A 12,656-nucleotide genomic window follows, 5' to 3' on the forward strand; every position below is an offset into this window, starting at 1 on the left:
TCAGCGAGTGAGTGAGAATGAGAGACACCCACTCCAGCATCGGTGAGCAAGAGGTTGGTAGATGGTGCTGAATGTTTGCTAACATTCCGCACCCACCTTGATGACTTCAGTCTTCCTTGGTACTTTAATTAGCAGGAGATGGAGTCAATCATGAGTCCATGCCCCATCTCCATGCTTTCTGGCCTCCATACTGCATGTTTTGCTCGCAGCCTTGAGGAGCGCTCTCAGGGACAGCAAAACACCAGATCATCTGATCGGCCCCAAATCACATTGCCAGAATGTCGGTAACAGGCTCTAACAGTAGCAGAACCATATCTGAAATAAAAAGATGTAAAAGAAGTGAAAGGAGTTCATGAACATGACACAAGACTGTGTAGCCTTGAGATTTACTATGTGTAAATTAGCAATAGACAAGCAATATGGCTTACACCAGAAGTGAATGTTAAATTAATTAAAATAAAATTGGACACTGGTTCAGCTGTTTCAGTCATTGTACAAAATGAGTTTGAATAGCATTTCAAAGTTATTACAAATGTTTGTAAATTGAAGTAGGCAGACGTCCAAATAAGATCTTATACTGGACAATAGATAACTTCATAAGACCATAAGACCAGAGAGGAAGGAGCAGAATTAGGCCACTTAGCCTATGGGAAACATTCTCTCCACATCCACTCTATCAAGGCTTTTCAGCATTCAAAAAAGGTGAATGCAGGACTAAAGGTGTTATATTTGAATGTGCAGTGCATACAAAATAAGGTCGATGAACTTGTAGCACAGTTACTGATTGGCAATTATGGTATTGTAGGCATCACTGAATCATGACTCAAAGAAGATAATAGCTGGGAGCTTAATATCCAAAGATACAGATTGCATCGAAAGGATAGGCAGGAAGGCAGGGGTGATGTCATGGCTTTGTTGGTAGAAAATGAAATTAAATCATTAGAAAGAGGAGACATTGAGTTGGAAGGTGTTGTATCATTGTGGATAGAGCTAAGGAACTGCAAAGGTAAAAAGACCCTGATAGGAGTTAAACAGACCCTTAAACAGCAGTAAGGGTATGGTGTGCAATTTACAATTGGAGATTGAACATGCATACCAAAAGGGCAATGTTACAATAGGCATCCGGGATTTCAATATACAGGTAGATTGGGAAAATCAGGTTGGTGTGGGATTCCAAGAGAGGACCTTATAAACTTTTTCTGACATCTGTATCTGTCCTTGCAATTCGTTTCTGAGGATTTCACCATGTTCTTCATACATGCTTGTTATTCATTTCCATTATTTCATTTTGTTCCTTCTTTCTCAAATGTCTTCAATCCTTCACTCTCTGGAGAAAAACAAAGGCTAACCATTCGTTCCCATTTTTTTTATTCAGGGCATCTTATTGGTTAATAAGACAAATCCCATTGGCTAATACAAACAAGCCTAACTCACCAATCAACTGAAGAAAATGAAATACTTGATTATATAATGTAATTAAAGGAACACTTTATTTTCATACAAATTTGCACTTTAAGAAAATCTGCTATTTACCTACTTTTACAGATAACCTGCAATGCATTATGTAAACTGCAAAGAAAGCTTAATCAAACTATATACTTAAAATATTACTCAACTATTACTTAAACGACACTCCTCTCTGCTTAGCCATAAAATCCAATTCAATATACTGTTGTAGTGTTCTTGCAGAGGTGTAAAAACTCTGGACTAAACACCAAGTATAAACCCCTCAATGAGGCGCGATCCCAGTAAGATTAACCGTTTACTGTTCACTCTTCCACATTAACGTATGGTGAAAACTGTTGATAAAACAATACAAAATATATACAGTCAGAACCTACTTACGCCATCGACTGGCTTTAAACACACTTCAACACAAACTATCCGCAACTCTTTAAATAACAAAGAACATAAACTATCAACCGTCATTACTTTTAACAGAATCAGCATTAACATTTTTACTTCAACATATCGATTATCTTATGAACGTACGGTGTTGCTTCTCTGATGTTTCTAGTGCGTAGAAAGAAAACCTTTCTCGTGCTGATCCTTCACACACAACCCCCTCCTTCCCGTTTCTCCAAATCGGTATTTTCCCACAAGACGCGGCGAAACCGGGTGTGACATCATCGCATGCCGCGATATATCACAGACAACGAATTTACTTTCAACAACCTTAACTTTAACTAGAAAACGATTACAAATGAATTACTAAAGCGAAAATATAATAAACTAAATGAATGCCTTAAGGCAACACACTCCCCGCCTGACCTTCGTAAGGTCACTATGAACATAGTACAAAACTTCAGTCTCTAAATCAGTCCTTAGGTAGAAGTAGAACGACTTCTGCAACTGGCCTTTGGTAAGTTTTCACAACACCTTGGTCAGAAGTTGTCAACTCAACCTTCCTGACACGTCCATCCTTACTAGGGAATGTGGCAGTGATTCTGGCCATGTGAATGCAAGTCTTCTCACTAAGGAATTCAAAGTGGAGAACCGCTGAAAGCGTTCGTTAGTACGTATTGATTCTTCCAGGTAGGTGACTCCTGTTTGTATTTGCGGCCGAATTTCCGAGTCTCTTTCGGGTTCGATCACCTCAAATGTCTTGCTCATTTGAGTTTTTTCTGTTGGTGGCTGATACAGAAAGGGGGGGCTGGTGAACCAGGATGTCTGTGCCAGATGGGATGCAGGTAAGGATCTCGATGCATGGTCTGCAGGGTTATCCTCTGTATGTACATAATGCCATTGTTCAGGCTTTGATGACAGGCGGATACGTTGATCTCTATTATGAAAGTACACATAGAAACGTTTTGATTCATTATAAATATAACCAAGCACTACTTTGCTATCTGTGTAGAACTTGTTATCGTCCAGCTCTAGGTCCAGCTCATCCTGGATAAGATCCGCCATTTCCACAGCCAGGACAGCTGTGCACAATTCAAGCCTTGGAATTCTCGGCTTGGACTGAGGAGTGAGCTTCACCTTACCAGTTACAAATCCTACTTCAACTTGACCATCCTTCCCGACTACTTTCAGGTAAGCCACAGCACCGATGGCCTTGGTAGACGCATCCGAAAAAACACACAATTCTGTGTGCGCTGCCTCGGTGGGTGAGGTTGCAGTGTATCTATGTGGGATATGAAGCTGTTTTAGATCTTGAAGTGAATCTCTCCAAGCCTCCCATTTGCTTAGCTTGTCTTCTGGTAGGGGAGTATCCCAGTTGGAGAGCTCAGCGGTAAGTTCTCTGAGAAGGACTCTTCCCTGGATCGTAACTGGTGCCAGTAGACCCAAGGGATCGAAAAAACTGTTGACAGTGGAGAGAACTCCACGGCGGGTGAATGGCTTGATCACGGTCGGCACGGAGAATGTGAATGAGTCAGTTGTAATCTCCCAAAGGAGACCCAAACTCCTTTGTGTGGGTATGGTTTCTCCATCTAGATCTAGGTCTTTGATTGCTGGAGCACAGTCATCGTGTGGAAAGGCCTCCATTACTGCCTGACAGTTTGATGCAAACTTGTGCAAGCGGAGGTTTGACTCAGCGAGTGAGGCTTGTGTTCGTCGGAGCAGATCGATTGCTTCATCTTCTTTCTGTAACGATATCAAGCCGTCATCGACATAGAAGTGCCTTTCCACAAACTTAACAGTGTCATCGCCGTGCTCCTGTGCACCCTCTCTGATGGCTCTTCGCAGCCCATAGATGGCCACGGCCGGTGATGGACTATTACCGAAAACATGCACTTGTATCCGGTACTCAATGACTTCCTTGTTGATGTCATTGTCCTTGTGCCGTAAGAAAGGGAGGAAATTGCGATGGTCCTTCTGTACTAAGAAGCAAAGGAACATCTGCTGGATGTCCACTAGGATTGTGACCTTCTCCTTCCGGAAGCGCAGCAGGACCCCGTGAAGGGTATTGTTGAGGTCAGGGCCTGTGAAAAGCACGTCATTAAGGGAGATACCAGCGCACTGAGCACTGGAGTCAAAGACCACCCTGATCTGATTGGGCTTTTGTGGGTGGTAAACCCCAAACGTTGGGAGGTACAAGCACTCCTCGCCTTCCCTCAGTGGCGGTGCTACTTCAGCATGTCCATTAGCGAAGATCTTCTCCATAAATGCTACGTATTGTTGCTGCATCTCAGGTTTCCTTTTCAGGGTTTTTTGTAAGGACGCGAACCGCTTGACTGCCTGCTCTTTGTTGTTTGGCAAGCGCTGGTGTGGTTCTCTGAAAGGTATTGGGGCAACCCAATTATTTGCTTCGTCTCTGAAGACCTTGGTGTCCATTATTTTTAAGAAGATGGTGTCTTGTGCTGATGGAGCAAGTTTATTATCATGCTCAGTTTGAGCGAAGACTGACTGACCCAGCGTCTTATCGGTTACTTTACATTTGTTAAAGCCTTATCGTGCTTCCTTGATACACATGAAACTTGTGCAGGGTTGAAAAATTGAATGGCGGCCACTCTCTAGCACATTGGTCTTGAGTGTGTTAACTGTCGGTTTGTGTACATTGCCAAGGCACACCTCTCCTATCACCACCCAGCCCAGATCCAGGCGTTGGGCAAAGGGGGTGTTGTGTGGTCCATTGACCTGCTGCCTGACCTTGTGCACCTGGAGAACATCTCCTCCTAGTAGCAGGAGTATTTCTGCTTTTGGATCCAGTTCTGCGATGTGCTTGGCGATGTGGTGGAGATGTGGCTGGTGTCGCACAGCACATGGCATTGAGATCTCGGTGCAGTTATTCAAAATTTAATTGCACTCCAACAGCGGAGGGAGACAGATGACAACTTTACCATCCAGGGACTCGAGCTGGAAGCCTTCTGCCTTCCTTCCATAAGTTTCTACGCTGCCTGAGCAAGTTCTAAGGTAGTATGGGAACTGATTACTCTCAAGGTTGAACAAGTCACAGAACTCTGGTCTGACTAGTGAGCGATTGCTCTGATCATCCAGAATTACATAGGCTTTGATGGCCTTGTCTTTGGCTCCCTTAGGGTACACCTTAGTGAGGCAGATCTTTGAACAAGAATGGCTTGACTGACCTTGACTGCAAACTTCTGTGCAGCTCGAGCTGACAACAGTTGTCCTGGAGTGAGCCTCTCCCTCCCCACCGTCCTCTTGTGAGGGTGGAGGAGCTTTGTCGGTTTGCGGTAACGGGCCAGATGCATGGCCCCATCGTGATTAGTGCTATTACATTCCGGGCACTTCACGGAGATCGTACACTCTCCAGCAAGGTGAGAGGTAGAGGAACAGCATTTAAAACAACAACTCACACAAAATGCTGGTGGAACACAGCAGGCCAGGCAGCATCTATACGGAGAAACGCTGTCGACATTTCGACCCTTTGGTCTCGGCTCGAAACATTGACAGTGCTTCTCCCTATAGATGCTGCCTGGCCTGCTGTGTTCCACCAGCATTTTATGTGTGTTGTTGATTGAATTTCCAGCATCTGCAGATTTCCTTGTGTGAGCATTTAAAACATTTCTTTCTCCTTGAGAAGGGCCATTCTCTCTTCAAGGGTTTTTTTTCTAAACATTCTGCATTTTTTGAGGGGGTGGGGTTTGTTGTGCAATAGACAATTCTTGCTAGGGTCATTGTTAGTTGTAGAGACTTCAGTTTTACGCACTGAGACAGGTTTATTGATGTTAAAATTATTCGAAGTGGATTTGACTGGCTTGGTGTGAATTGTACTGCTACCTTTACTCATGAAGCTATGGTTGTTTTGATTCTTCGCCTCCTTGCACACAAACTTAGTGAAATACTCAAAGGGAGGAAATCGACCATCGTTCTTTTCCTTATACTCTGAGCCAACAGACACCCACCTTTCCTGCAGCCCAAATGGAAGTTTGTCCACGATTCTTCTAATTCTATATGAAGTATCAAAATATGACAGGCCTGTTAAATAGCCATCTTCTTTAGCACCTTCGATCTCCATGAGTAGATCTCCGAGCTCTCTTAGCTTAGTGTGGTCTTTGGCAGACCCCTTAGGAAAATTTTCCAGGCATTGAAATAGTGCCGTTTCAATTATTTCAGGGGCCGCATAGCACTCCCGAAGTCTCTCCCATCCTTTGCGTAAGGCTAGCTTGGGGTTGTTGATGTACACTGAACGTATGCGTCTCACCTGTTCGCATGATTCTTTTCCCAGCCATTTCGTCATAAGATCCAACTCTTGGGTTGCTCCGAGCTGGACTCCGTGGATTGCGTTGGCGAATGAGGAGTACCATGCATGGTAATTTTCAGGCTTATCATCAAACTGGTATAGTCCTGAAGTGACGAGATCTCGTCGTGCTAAATACTGTGCCATGGGTTCAGCTGCAAGTGGCATGCTGGTTGGGGGAATATGTCGGCGGGTATATGACTGAGGGTGTACATTTGTTATGGGATTTGCTGTTCTGAATTCAGCCGTTGCCTCTTCTCTTGCCAAAGCTGGTAAGTTTGGTGTCAAGAAGTATTTGTCATCAGCCTTTTCATTCTTGAATTCGTCACGGAGTTGCAAGGGTAAATTGTCTTCCTCGGATGGATGTGATGCAATTGGGCCTCTCTGAGACTCCTCATGAAGTGGGACGATAGCATATAAGTATGGAGAGGAAGAATGAATCTTCAAATCCATTTGAGATCGGATGTAGTCACTAGTGCGTTCCAATCTGGTCCTTTCTGAAGTAGATTTTACATCATCCAGTACATGCATTTCTTCGGCATTTTCTATTATCTCTACTTCCACCCTGGCAGCTTCGGCTTCTCAGTGTAGCATCAGCACTTCTAACTCTGACTCTATCCTTACATTTTCCAACAGGTTTTTGGCTTCTCTGGCAGCCGCTTCCTTTTGGTTTTCAGCTTCTCTGGCAGCCGCTTCCATTTTCAATTATGCTTCCTGTTCAGCATATGACACCTGGACCTTAGCGGCTTCTGCTTTAGCTCTTGCATGGGCAGTCTTATTTGTTGATGCCCTACTGCTCCTGGCGCTGGATGGCAAAGACTTGATGCTGGATTGTGATGCCATCGTAGCACTTGAAACGCCTGGTAATGCCGCCTTTTCACTGTAGTGTTCTTGCACAGGTGTAAAAACTCTGAACTAAACACCAAGTATAAACAGGTCAATGAGGCGCGATCCCAGTAAGATTAACTGTTCACTCTTCCACATTAACATATGGTGAAAATTGTTGATAAAACAATACAAAGTATATACAGTCAGAATCTACTTATGCCATCGACTGGCTTTAAATACACTTCAACACAAACTGTCCACAACTCTTTAAATAACAAAGAACATAAACTATCAACCTTCATTACTTTTAACACAAGCAGCATTAACATTTTTACTTCAACATATCAATTACCTTATGAACTTACGGCATTGCTTCTCTGATGTTTCTAGTGTGTAGAAAGAAAACTTTTCTTGCGCTGATCCTTCACACACAACCCCTCCTTCCCGTTTCTCCAAACCGGTATTTTCCCACAAGACGTCGCGAAACCGGGTGTGACATCATCGCCTGCCACAATATATCACAGACAACAAATTTACTTTCAACAACCTTAACTTTAACTAGAAAATGATTACAAATGAATTACTAAAGCGAAAATATAATAAACTAAATGAATAAACACAACTGTAGAATGCATCACACACACACACACACACACACACACACACACACACACACACACACACACACACACACACACACACACACACACACACACACACACACACACACACACACACACACACACACACACTCGTCTCATATCCTAGAGGCTAATTCTTACAAGATAAGCTACTGCAAGTATTTATTCCAATAATCGTCTCTGCTAAAAGCCAAAGCCATATGTGTAACAAACTTAGCTGCAAACTGGTTTCCATACTCAAAAGCCTGATATTAACCCTTTATCTATCAAAATCTTCAACTCTCAAATTTTTCCTCCACAATCTCCCCTTTAACCATAAATATCAGAATTCACAAATGGGGGCCTCATAACCCGGGACAGGGGTCTCACTTTTAAACATTCTTCTTCATTACACTGTGGGTCATAATCATCAGGGTTAACTGGAGTGTACAAAGAAATTGATTAAGCAGGGTAGGGTTGCACATATGAGTTGAGTCGACAAAACACATACTATTATTGCATGGACAATAATTCCGGAATGTAAGAACATTCCCCACCAACCATCAAAGATGTTCTGGGAGTGCTGTAGTTATGTAATTCTTCTTTGGTCATACGCATCTTTTCTATGCTTCTCTGGATATGTTCAGCCAGGTGGGTTACATTTTCAAATTCATCAGGAAAAGAGGTACAACATTCCTGTCCTGGAATGGTACACACTCCTCCTTTCTCAGCTACGATGAAATCTAAGGCTATTCTGTTTTGCAGAGCCACAGTTCATGCGGCTACTACTTCAGTGGTTAAGACTTTTATCTACTTTTGCGTATCGTCCAGAGATGAGGTAGTTCCATTAGCTAATTTCTCAATGGCTGAGACCATACTAATCAGATCCCGTGTCGCTTTCCCTGTCCAATAGTAAGGGAAGGCTATCATCCAGAACCTTTCCATACTCGTAATCGCCCTTTTATTTTGCAAGAGGGTAAGCGGGGCTAGGTCAGAAGAGTTACGCACTTTAGGTATCACAAATCCAGGTTGACAGCACCCGGTGCAGTTAAAAGGTAGCAGGGGTAAGCTCAATCCCCACATATCCAGCCTGTGCCATTTAGTAAACATGGAGATCTTTCAGAAGTGCTATGAAAATTGAGATTGATAGGCTCCGTGCCAATGCTTTAGTTTCCCTATGAAATTAGTTTCTCTATCACTATTACATTTACAAGAAATTTCAAATTAGCAAATAATTTTCCACATCGGTATTTAAACTACTCTCCTAGTATCACATTTAGGCTGTCATGGTCCATTCCATGAAGTCCGCATTCCAGTTCACAGTCCGGTCCATAATTCCTTATTCCAGGTTTTCTGGTTTACACTTATTCTGTTGGATGCTCTAATTGAGGCACCTGATTCTCATTTTGGGTTGGCTGCATAAATAGCTCCTGGGTTCAGCTTCATTTGCTTGAAGTGGTAGAGTGGGGATGTAGATTTTCAGTAGAAAAAAAAACCTCAAACTGTATTTTTCACTAGGAAAAGAATTGAGGTAGGGAAGAAGTTAAGGATGTATGGGATTGAATTAGAAAGGGTTGGATCATTTAAATTTCTGGGAGTTATATTTGATTCATGATTAACATGGGCAGACCATATCAGGAAAGTTGAGGAGAAATGTAAAAAAGTAATAAATCTGATGAGATGTTTGACTGGTAGGGAATGGGGAGCAAGTTGTTCAGCATTGAAGAGAATGTATATGGTTTTAGTAAGATCTGTGTTGGATTATGGAAGTGTAGCATATGGATCTGCAGCTAGGTGTCTTATCAGGAAACTGGATGTGATTCAGGCTTAGGTTTTAAGAGTGTACAGTGGGGCTTTTAAAACATCACCAGTATCAGCCCTGCAGGTAGAAATGGGAGTAATGCCTTTGGATTTAAGAAGGATGCAATTGATGGCAAACTACTGGGCTAATTTGCAGGGACACAATGATTCTCACCCTACTAAAGGAGTGTTGCAGGTGTCCTGGGAAAATGGGAGGTTTCAGAGGGAAAGCTTTAGTTGGGTAGGGAATGATATTGCTAGATCATGTGGAGTGTTAGATCTAAGGATAAGCCCTTCAATAGTTTATCTGGTTGTAGCTCCATGGAAACTGGTATGGCCTGATGTAGACTGGCATTTGTTAGAGGTAAAAAGGAAAGGAAAATGTAAAACTGATTTGGTAAGTGCATTTAACTGTCATGTGATGGAAAAGTATAGTGATTATACTCAGGTCTATACAGATGGTGCTAAGGAACCTGAAACAGGAGTGACAGGATTTGGGATGGCTATACCAGCAAAAGTAATTGTAATCAGCAGAAGAACATCTGATAAGTTAGCGGTGTATACAGTGGAGATGATGGCAGTGTTGGTTGTGTTGTGTTGGGTGGAGAAAGCTAGACTAGCCAAAGTGTTGATATGCTCAGATTCATCTTCAGTTCTAGCAAGTTTAAGGTCTTCTCACTCAAACAGCTGGCAAGATGTACTTCATGAAGTCCTTCAGTCAGTCACAAGAGTTGCAAATCAGGGAGGTCAGGTTAAATTTCTATGGGTTCCAGCTCATGTAGGGGTGAAGGGGAATGATAGGGTGGATGAGTTGGCAAAGAGGGTGTTAAAGAAAGAAAATATAGAAATGCACATTAGTATCAGTAAAGCAGAGGTTAAGTGTGTAATCTGGGAAAAAATCAACCAAATGTGGTAAGAAAGATGGGACAGGGAGGGGAAAGGGAGGCATTTATATCAAATACAGAAGTGTTGCAGGTACTAGGGTAGGTAGTAGATAGAGAAGAGAGGAAATTGTGTGGACTAGGTTAAAGTTGGGGCACTGTGCACTAAACCAAACACTGAAATTGACAGGGAAACACCAGACAGGACTATGTGAGGAATTTCAGGAAGAGGAGTCAGTAGAACATGTAGTTCTAAGTTGCAGGAATTATGGGATACAGAGAGAGAAATGATGAGAATTAATCTAAGGGAATTGTGGTTGCAGGAATTCACATTAAAAGGGTTGCTGGGCATGTGTGAGAGAGCACAGGTTAGGGTATTTTTAGCTTTCTTAAGGGGTACAGGGATTTTTGTAGGATATGATGGATAAACAGGAATAGGGAACTAGGATGGTCAAAGATGGGAGGATAAAGTGTAGATTAGGGTATGTGTGTGATTGGGTGAAGGGATTTTTATATGTGAGTCTATCGCACACTCTGGAGCAGAAGGTGGCAGTAATGCACCATTAAGCTGGGTGCCAACCGCCGTAAAACAAGACAGAGAGAGCTTCATTTGCTGGACTGTTCCCTCCCCACTGAACCCTTTGCCTGCAACCTTGCCTCTATTGCTGTCAAGTTCAACTGCTGGAGCAAGACTGGACCTTGCTGTGTCTAGATAAGGAACTGTCTATTGTTGTTTGGAACTGTCTCTGTGTCCTTGCCTTTGCTAGGTAGGTCTGGCTGTTTGCTGCTACCTAGTGTTAGGAACTGTCTCTCTGTTCTGTGTATGAGTCCTGGCCCTATGTCCTCCTCCCTAGGAGGGTTCCTGACTCTATGTAGAGCCCTATCCCCAAGTCCTGTTCCTAAGGAGGGGTCTGGGCTCTGTGCTCCTGCTCTCAGGAGCAGGGCATGTCCAGTGTTGTTGCCATGTCATGTCCTCGCCTAGTTCTGGGGTCTGAGCCTGAGTCAAGACCCAAGTTCTGGTTCCTTGTCCAGTCTCTGGCTTGGAGTCCAAGCCCAGGCTCCTAGTTCCCAGTTCCTTGCCCTGGTCCTGTTTTCCCAGCCAAAGTCCTAGCCCAAGTCTGTGTCCTGTCCCAGCTTCTAGTCTGTGTCCTGTCCCATCCCTAACTCTAGTCCAGTCCAGTTCCTAGTACTTCAGTGTCTGTGTCTTGTATTTGGGTCTACTCCCAGCGCCCACCTTATGACATAGGCTAGCAAATGCTTCTACTGATTTTGAAAACATTTTCACAATAACTATCAGATACTGATACTAATTATAACCCCCTCTCCCCCCCCCCCCCACACACACTTCCTCGTACATGTACAGAGTCTATTTGCAGATTCATAAATGGTGTCTTGTGGTGGGCAAATAGTCAAATTTGGCGGGAGACTTCCCTCGATTGTTTCTTTGGCAAATATCACAAGTTCTAACCAACTCTTCTACTGGTACTGCTAGCCCTGAGCAAACAACTGTTTGTGTTACCCTTCTTTTTCCTACATGTCCTTGGCTATTGCGCTATTCTACCAAGGGCATGTAAGAGGCTACGAGGACAGACGGGACGTCAGTCAGGGTGCAGGCGCAGCCCATTATTTTCGCGGGTGCATTTTTTATTTTTCCATATGTGTTGCTGCACTAGCCGCCTTTTGTGCTGCTAACAAAGATTCAAAGGCAGTAATTTCAGATACAGTTTGCAGGAAGCACGTAGAAACCATCACTACTGTACTCCAGGGGAGGTGGCTGCTGTTTTGGCCGCTGCATCAGCGTCAGTGTTACCTTGTGCATTTGGGTCTGAGCTGTCAGAATGGGGCTTCACACTTAATCACAGCAGCCTGTTGGGGCAGTGGAATGGTCTGCAGTAAATTCTTTATTAATTGGACGTGCTGTAAAGGTCTCCCGGAAGAGATAATAAATCCTCTATTGCCCCGGGGTACCGAAATCACAAAAGCATATCGTGAATCTGTATAGATATTCACAGCGTTGCCCTGTTCGCCTTGATGCTGTCAAGTGTGGTGTAGCCGCGGAATTGAGGAGTAGCATTATCACAGCGTGAGGAGTCAATACTGTGCAGGAATTGTTCAATATTACAGGCGTTGCCTTTTAACCATCACTGCTGTTGCCGCCACAGCTCGTAGGCAAACCACGCATCACCGAGTGGAGAAATGTGCCACCGGACTCTTCGAGCCACCATGTTCCCGAGTCAGCAAATGCCTCCTTTTCATTAGAATGTGACTGGAAGGATTTAGAGTAGTCAGGAATGCCCAGGGCCTTCGGAGCATCTTGTGGCTGTTCCAATTGGGTTTCAGTTGGATTTGAGATGGTGCGTCCCGTAGTGCAACTGTTCGTTA

Source organism: Hemitrygon akajei, chromosome 8 (assembly GCF_048418815.1).
Source record: "Hemitrygon akajei chromosome 8, sHemAka1.3, whole genome shotgun sequence".
Taxonomy (NCBI): domain Eukaryota; kingdom Metazoa; phylum Chordata; class Chondrichthyes; order Myliobatiformes; family Dasyatidae; genus Hemitrygon; species Hemitrygon akajei.